We start from the raw sequence: 8906 nt of genomic DNA, 5'->3' as shown, positions 1-8906 counted from the left end.
TGTTGTTGTTTTGTTTATATTAATTACTGTACATTAAAAAAAATACCAGAAACAAAAAAAACCCCTACCTCCATTAACATGTGGAAAAGATCCCTGTGCAGGAAAACTGGATTTAAAGGAAAGCCTTATTTTGCGCAGACCGATCGCAAGTGGTGATGGGCATTTCTTACCAAGTACCAATGGTGAGTTGTATTTGAAAATAAAGACTTTTAATAGAAATTGGCCCTTCTGAGTTTTCTGCCTGGAAACCCTGTGTTTCTGAGAGGGCTTGTTTCCCCTCAGTAAGGAAAACTCGCTTAAAATGGTGCCTGAATCAGTGCTGTGAACTGGAATCTTATTTGCAGAGTTCAGAGCAAAGCCTTCTGTTCAAATTTCCCTAACCCCTCTGGTTTGCCAGTTATTTAGAGCAGTTCTTCAGGAGGTGAAGGCTTAAGTGTTGGGAATGCTGAATTGATGGAAACAGGCTTTTCCCAGATGTACTCAAGTTGTCTGGGAAGTAACGCCTGCTCTGGCTTGCTTGAACTAAGGAGGCAGATAAGAGAAGCTTCGTTCCTTGTTAGCAGCTGCTGGGCTGCAAACTGCAGAGTAGGCTATCTTGTGTGTCTGCTGATGTTTAAAAACTGAAAAGCCAGACAAGCAAGTTTTCTGGAGGTTAATATTTAAGCTGTGGGTGTCTTGAGTTTGAGAGCAGACTTGAAACTTAACCTACGTCACTTTTTGTGACGAAAAATACCAGCACTGCTGAGCAAACTTCAGATACAGTTCTGTTTCTTGTAAGAAGTAATTCATTCTTACCATGCCATCTTCGAAAAGGCTGCGCAAAATAGGTGTGTGTTTCTTTTCAAAGAGCACATTGCCTGAAAGGTTCTCATTTTGCTGCTGTGTAACACACAGTTCACTACGGAAGAGACTGAAGCTGTATGCGTTGGCTTATATTAAATGGAACAGATTTATTCTCTGTGTTGCTTGGAATTGGGTCTCAAGTGGGAAGTCAAGAGTTGCAGAGAGATGAAAACAGATGTTCAAAACGAATCTAGCAAAAAGGAGTTTGGTTATTTCTCGTGTCTGTTGTTAAAACACAGTCCACTCCCCCTTACCTTTTGCATTGACAAATCTAACTAAGGAGTTTTTATTTGGATTTGCCCAAACACTGCTGTTTGCTGACATGTCAGGTTTGGATATTTGCGTTATGTTGGGTTTTTTTGTTGTTTTTTTTTTCTCCTTTTTTTTTTTTCTTTTAAGGAAATGATCAGGTTCATCACCTACAAGAAAAGAAGAAAAGCAGGCATAGTCTAATTGGCATTGCATAGTGCATCACAAACTTTTCCAGGGCACCACAAGGCATTGCTCAAACCGAGTGCTTTGTTCAAAATGTTCAGGTCTTGTATAAGCATTGCAACCTGTATTGGAGTTCAGGTATCAGACGGGCATCTATGGAAATAACAAGTGTATCTCCAAATACTGGACTGCTGTTTTGAGTGGATTATATTCTTCTGTCCCTTTTTCCTTTTTGATGAGAACAAAAACAGTGGGGTTATGAAATGTACAAGCTGTCTAAATACAATGCAGTCAAATAAATGGTTAAGTTGTTTATCTATTTCCTTTTGGATGGAAATGTTCATATGGTTGTTTTGCTCTGTCTATAAAACAGTGAATGTGCAGTGTTTGTATGAACTTCAGTTTCATAGCTGAATTGAGATGGAGGCTTTTTCCACGTGTGCTGAGTTATGCTGAATATCACCGGACTTTTCCTGGTTTTATTATTATTTTAGTTGTAACAAGCGGGAGTTGGGAACTGCTTGCAAACCTTGCAGAGATGAAAACAGGCTGTCTTAGAAATGCATTGGGAAGCCTATGGGTTTTGGAAATCCTCTCTGCTTTATTCCCTCTGCAGTTGCACTGAGGTTCCTAATACCTGCCAAGAACTCAGCAGCAGGTGTTGCACATGTTTGGCCTCTGCTGGAAGTTGCTGCTCACCTGGCAGCAGCACCAGGTCTGTCCTTTCAGCTGCTTCCCTGATTCCTTACAACTCAGCTACCTGATCACTACAGTTTGTTATACTACTTTTCCATTTTCCTGTGGCTTGCACTGCAGTGTATTTTTAGGCCTAGTACGTCTAGTTAGTCCATGTGGGCTAGAATAGACCTGGAGAAGCCTAATATTGATTTCAGTGTGAAAAAATAAGGAGTACTTTTCTAACAGACAATCCAGGCAGGGCTGGCTGGGTAATATTTTTAGGAATGAATGTTTTATGTATTGCCCACTCATGCAAACTTTGAAAATCTTTAATTTCTTTAAAAATAGAGTGCAGAGGGATTCATACAGGGAAAAGGAGAACGTTCTCAGTGCATGCATGTTTGTGGTGAGGATGCTGAGGCTCTCTTCTTCCTATTGATATCTGATTTCCTGTGGGGAAGGCAGAGCTGTGACTACGCTTTGCTCTTGATTAGTGCTCTTCATTGTAAGGCTCAAGGGTAAGGTAAAAACAAGCAGTAATTCAAAGGGGTTTAGAATAAACAAGATATTGATCTTTTCAACTTGCTGTCCTCTGCAAGTCAGTTCTCCTTCAGCAAAGCTTGCCTGAGCCCCCTTCATGGGAACTTGTAGATGCTGGCAGCTTCTGTGTATTCAAGGGGAGGCTTCTTTAGATGATGCCTTGTTAGGTGATTACTGGTTCTTACACCTTGCTAGGATTGCAGTTGTGTTGATCCATTGCTGAGGTACACGTGTTTTCCTCCTTCACTGAACATCTGCTCTCACTTAGAAAGCACAGCTAAGGAGAAGAAATGTCCCCTCTGTCTCGCTGCCAGCAATTCCTATTGATCTTTCTTCAGCTATATACGATAGGAAAAAGGTCAAATCCAAGTTATGATTTATAGTCTGCACGGTCCTCTGCCAAAGCTTGAGAGCAGTTCACTGTGTGCTTTTCTCATAGCTGTTTCTGTTACCTTAAGCCCGCAGGGCCTTCATTTCAGGTAATTATGAGTAAGAAATAAGAAATTTTCCTGGTCTGAAAAGACCTAAGTAAGGGAAAAAAAAAAAAAAGACATACTGAAAAGTTGTAATTAATGTTTGTTTCTTTTTTTTCTTTTTGAAATTATTTTTAGGTTCCAAAGGGATAAAAACAGAAAACAACAAGAACAAAAAAAAACAACCCAACCTCTCAGATTTTGTGTTCATTTTAAGCAGGGATGGAGAAGGGATTGATTCTCTGAGGTTTTAGCCATTGCCTTACAGGTTGCTGAAACATGTAATTTGGAGATACGGGTTTAAATTCGACTTCTGCACTGACTAGAAGCTCTATCCCAGACCTAGGAAATTTTCTGGCAATCAAAAGGCAATTGATAATACCATACAAAATATTTCTTGAACTCTTTGTGGATATTTTTCCTTTTATTTTGTGTGTAACATGGCAGACTATGACAGATCCCAGTTCCTTACTTTGGTCCATAGAAAGGAGTGAACCACGAAGGAAGCAGCAGAAGAGCTCGGTAGGAACTACCAGGTGTGAAAAAGCATTGAAAGTGAAAGTTGAAAAAGTAAATGGTGGAGCAGCTTTGCCAAGGTAAGAAAGCTGTATGCAAAGCCCACATAACTACTGAAGGAGGGGACCAAAACTCTGTTAGCACTGCAACCTCTCCCACGTGGGTCTTAAGAAACACACTATCTGTCCATGTGGATCCACTCCTCTCCGTGAGTAATTTGGAGCAGACAACTAATTGAATGCTCTCATATTGCCACGGCTCCTTCCCTAGGGGTGGATGCACTCAGGAAGGCTCTTAGTCTAAGTCAGAATTAGTCTTTAATATCGGAAAGAACAGACGTTTGATGAAAATAGTTGATGTGCCATTTCTGAATTGAGCTGAGTGTGCTTCAGCCTCATTGAGTTGAAGCATAAGGGCCTGCTGGAGGAGCTAATTAGAGTGAGAAGAGAACCAGCTGCTCTTCAGCCAAATTAAGGGTGCCCTTCATTCTCCACTCAGCTGCGGATCCTGCAGCTTTCCCAGCAATGAATGGCAGTTTCAGGTGTGTAAAGCTGCCTTCTGCCTAATTAAAGACCTGCACCACTCATGGTTAATGCTGTTGTTTAATGACAGAGTTTGCCAGAAAATGTATCTTCATGTTTTGGGCAGAATTGAGCCAGAAGCCTGTAGGTTGCCTTAGGTCTGAAGTCTTTCTTTCACAGGGCTGGCACATAATGTGTTTCTGTAGCGTTGAGAACAGGAGACCTAGACCAGGATGCAGTTGTAAATTACCTCCAAAAAGTAAATACACAGCTCACTCTGCAAGTAATGTCTCCTGTTTATTTGCATGGGAATGACAACAGCTACAAAGAGGACAATAACACTAATTGATAAAGCAAATTCTCAGCAACAGAACGTGTTGGAATGTTGGTGGGAATGTTCAACCTCTTCTGCCATCCCACCAATAATGGGCTGACATAACAAGATAGGAGGCATTCCTTTTGGAGCAGCCCTTGTACATTGGAAAGCAATGCAAGCTGCAAATGGCAGGGTTCTGTTCTGCAAATAGCAGAGATTTCTATCATGCTGTTTGAAAGTGACATTCAAAGAATTGCTCTCTTGGGGCTGGAAAAGAAGTTCTTCATTACAGAAAGCAGGGCTGGCTATGATTAAAAAGAGAAAATGTTCTCCTTGGGGGTTTTTTGTTTTATTGAAGTGAAAACTGAAAAGCTGGCAATCTCTGGACTGTCCAACCAACAACGGCCTGAACGGTTTCATGTGTAAGTTAACAAATGAAACATACAGAATGCATCTACGTAAATATGTTACTTTGCCTCTTAAGAGACTGCATCAATGACTGTTACATGCTCAATCTTAAATACATTACTGAGATATACCAAAAATATGGTTATTGAAATTCCCCTGTTCATCACAGGGCAGTCACACTATAGATGATCTTAATGGTTCCTTCCAACTCAAGTGATTTTATGATCCTATGAGATGTGAAACATCTATGTTTGGGCTGCTTCCATGTGGGAATAGCTTTTATATCTCTCAGCAGGAATTCCGTAGTTGTTCTGTGATAGTTTTGCAGCAATCTGTGCTTTCTTGGAAAGACCTTTGGAGGAAGAGTGCTCTGGAAACCTTTCCAGTGTCACAATCCCTACAGCCACCTGCAGAAAGAACCCATTTTCCTCCTTGGAAGTGGCTCCTTGTGGCTCACCAGCTGAAGAGCTTAGTAAGTACTCAACCATGGAAATACAACTTACTTACATCACAGGTTTGGGAATGTATTTCAGAGCGTTCCTCAGCTCCATCCTTCTTCCAGTACTGTCCGAGCTTTGCAAACCTTTTGTTTTCAACCTGTCCTGGTATTGAAGGAATGAGTCACTGTAAGGAAGCTTTCTTTGGCAAACAATTCCCAGGGAACCCCTCAAATTTCTTCAAGCTGTGAGCTTCTGATCCTTAAAATTAAAAGCTTATTTTTGAGGTTTCTTTTTAATTATTTCCAGCCTCAAAAATATCTTCTGTGGTGAGTATCTAGCAGGGCTGTTTTATATATATGCTTCTAAGGTGTTCACCTGTTATTTCATGGTGCTTTTGGAAGCACTCCCTGGTGCTGCAGAGGCAGTGCTGCTGGAGGTGGGGCAGTATCCCACCTCAACTCCATGAAAAGAGTCCCGTGCTGTTGTCATGTTCTGGTGCACAAAGGTTGCCTGGCTGTCATGCAGGCACGAGATGCGTGATGTGCCATGGGTGTGCATCCCTAGGACATCTGCAATTTTCATCCTCTGTGCAGCAAAGGAAGGCTTTCCCTAGTATTATTCTACTTGGAACACAAGGTCATAGAATCACAGAATATCCTGAGTTGCTCACTGAGCACTACCCAAATCCAACCCTATATCTGAGAGCAGTGTCTCAGCACTCCCTGAGCCTCAGCATCTCAGGGCCATGCCCACTGCCCTCTGGGGCAGAGCCTTTCCCTACTGCCCAACCTGAGATCATGTGCTGGTGGAGGAAACACATAAGAACAGCAGTTTGTAAGCTATCCTTTATCTGTGCTTGGTTATTACAGGAGCATGATTTCATGGACTTGCCCCAGGGCAGGTTTTGCTGTGGACTTCCTGCAGAAGCAGGGATTAATCTTCTAATCTGGTTCTGACACAGAGGAAAGAGCTTCTGCCTTCACTGGCTTGAGGGCTGGACTGCCTCACTACGCTGAACAGAAACCAAATCCTTCCTTAAAATTAGTACTTCAGGAGGAAATGGTGAGCTGCAGTAAGTTATAGTATGCTGCAGATGTGTGGTAAGGGCATTGAAGGAGATGGGGAATAGCATTGGTTTCAAAGAGCAGCAGGAAAATGGAAAGCAAAGGGGGAAAAAAAAGGAGATTTGGGGTTCTTTTCAGCATCCATATTTACATCAGGTGTAGATAAATCAAATCCTCTTAATGGAAAATCAAATCTTAATTAGAAATCTGCCACTTTCCTACCTTGTTTGGCAAGCTGACTTTCCTCCCCAAAATTTTCACATCTCCATGCTGCCCCAGCCTAGCCCTGCTCCTCAGTATGTACATGTGAATTTAAGCAGTGAATAAAAGCCAGAAGAACCTCCTGTAAACATGAGGCTTTGTATGATTTAAATGCTGCCTGCAGCCCACTTCTCCTCAGACCAGCACAACTTGCTTAGAAATGAATAGACTTTTTTAAGTTGGAGGCTAAGGGAAAGCTGAAGCTTGCAGTGCACTCAATGCACAGAGTTTTCCCACTGATGTGTGACCACTTGGCTCACAGCAGACATTCAAGTGAGTGAACCTTCCCATAGAATGGTGTAGATTGAAACACTATCCTGTTCCACCCACCTTCCATGGGCTGAGTACCCCCCACCAAATCACACTGCTCAGGGCCCCCATCCATGGCTTTGAGGATGGAGTACCACAGCTTCGCTCAGGTGCTTGCTCTGAATTCAGAGTTCTCAGAAATGTCAATGCATGGACCCCACACAAAGAATTTCTCCTTCCAAGAGACTTCTCACACACAGGAGAGCAGATTTAGCCTCATATTATCCAGACACCTTACAAAGGCAAAATTCACCACAGCTCAAGCTTTACCCCTCGTGAAAGGTTCTGTACATCTTCCAGTTAACTCACAGCTGGCTGTACCAGTGGCCGAAGCATGGGGCAAGGACCCAGAAATACTGTATTTTCAGGCACCAAAGACTTCACAGGAGAGAATTTCACAGGTTATTTCAGTGCCCACCACAGTCCCTGTCCCAGTGTGCACAAGGCCTAGGCCTGCAGTGGCCCCCTCAGGTGGTTTAAGCAGATGGATAGATGTTATTGTGTTATTGAGAGCATGGATTTAATCACAGCTGACAAATCCTTCTTGGTAAAAAGCATTAGGCTCTAAGATCCCACCTGGAGGGCTGTACCCAGCTCTGGAATCTTGTGTAAGGCTGTCATGGAGCTGTTGGAGCAGGTCTGGAGGAGCCTTTTAGCAGTCTTTCCAACCTTACTGATTTCATGAGGCCCCTTGAAAGAACCTTGAGCACAAGACCACATACCTCCGGAAAACCACCTTAGGAAAAAAGACATGGCTATAAATGAGCAAGGACCTTTGGCTGCTAAGCCTGTAGGAAATGTTACACTGCAGCAAGAGATGCTACAGCTGTGTAGTCCTGGCAGAAGTGAATAACACAAACCAGTGTCACCTGGATGGACGGGGACAAAAAGCACCCACCCCATCCTGTGGTTCCTTCAGACCAGGCTCCACATTCCAGCATGTTTAGCCCAAGATCTCCATCTATCTGCAAGGAAAGTCCGTGTTTCACATTGACAGATTTAACTGCATCAGTCATGTTCTTGCATCTCCAGGTCTTTGTTACTCACCGCCCTTTGGAAGCAGAGATGTTTCTCCTCGAGGTCATGAGCTTTGTGTGTCATTCAGCTCACTGAAGCAAAACCTCTCCTCTCACCGAAGCAGGAAGGCAGCAGAGCTTTCTGTGCTGTGAGAAGAAGGATCAGTACAAAACATTGTTGGCAGCGCTTTGTTTTACGTTTCTTTTTGGGATCTTTTTGCTTGTCTCTCAAAGAAACGTCATCTTTCCCAGTCAGCCCTTTGAAACACAACACATGGATGGGTAGGTGCAGGAAGCATCCAGTCTCAGAGCATGCTTTGCATGCTAATCAATGAAACCAGCACTGCTGAACCATATTATGTTGGGACATCAAAACAGGCCATGAGGAAGCAGCTGGGAGAGACCTGATAGAAGCCACAGGCTGGCACTGGAGGCAGCTACAAGTGGGAGGCACAGCAGAGCAAGGCTGGGGCCTCTGGCTGGCAAAATCCTCTGCTGAAGGGATTCTAACTTCAGGAACGCTGCTTTAAAAGAATTTCATTGATTTTCAATACAACAGAAGCCATCTGAATAGAAGAAGTTTGGTATGTTGAGACAAATTTTGTATCAGCTTCCTCTTTGATTTTGTGAAGCTTCTGCAAAAAGAGCTTCAAAAATAACTTCTGAAGACCATCAGTGCCTTGAAACCCACAGGCAAAGGGCTTCATTGAAAGGCTGAAGTAGCAAATAAACAGGCTGGATTCCCATAGCAAGGTGTTTCTTTCTCAAAAAAGAGCCTGAACCTGGACACACTTGGCATTAGAGTAAAGATTTCCTTGTAGGGTTTTGTTGGCACGATTCAGTCCCCGATGCAGATCTTGGTGCCCCTCTCTGGTTCCTTCTGTGAGCACAAAGGCAGGGCTCACAGTTCATAACAGCAACATCAGTCACAAAATCAGAGCACTCAGAAGCTGGGGAGAGGTAAGACTGCATTCACTTTAACTATTTCCTCATAATCATAATCACTTACATGGCTTTTTTTTTTTGACTATAAATAAAAGTTTTTTCTATCTCTGCGGCTTCCTAATTCCAATTCAGACAGACACT

The 8906-nt window shown here is 42.9% G+C and overlaps 1 long non-coding RNA gene across 1 annotated transcript in view; it reads right to left on the bottom strand.

Annotated features, from left to right (window-relative positions):
• Positions 1-8680: 8680 nt before the first annotated feature.
• LOC109367935 overlaps positions 8681-8906 on the bottom strand; it is a 5507-nt gene continuing 5281 nt past the window's right edge. The window contains exon 3 of the long non-coding RNA XR_002115528.2: positions 8681-8770. This is a non-coding gene — a long non-coding RNA (uncharacterized LOC109367935). The remainder of the gene's footprint in view (positions 8771-8906) is intronic.

The sequence above is a fragment of the Meleagris gallopavo genome, chromosome 5 (genome assembly GCF_000146605.3).
Source record: "Meleagris gallopavo isolate NT-WF06-2002-E0010 breed Aviagen turkey brand Nicholas breeding stock chromosome 5, Turkey_5.1, whole genome shotgun sequence".
Lineage (NCBI taxonomy): Eukaryota > Metazoa > Chordata > Aves > Galliformes > Phasianidae > Meleagris > Meleagris gallopavo.
This window is presented reverse-complemented; position numbering and strand designations above follow the sequence as displayed.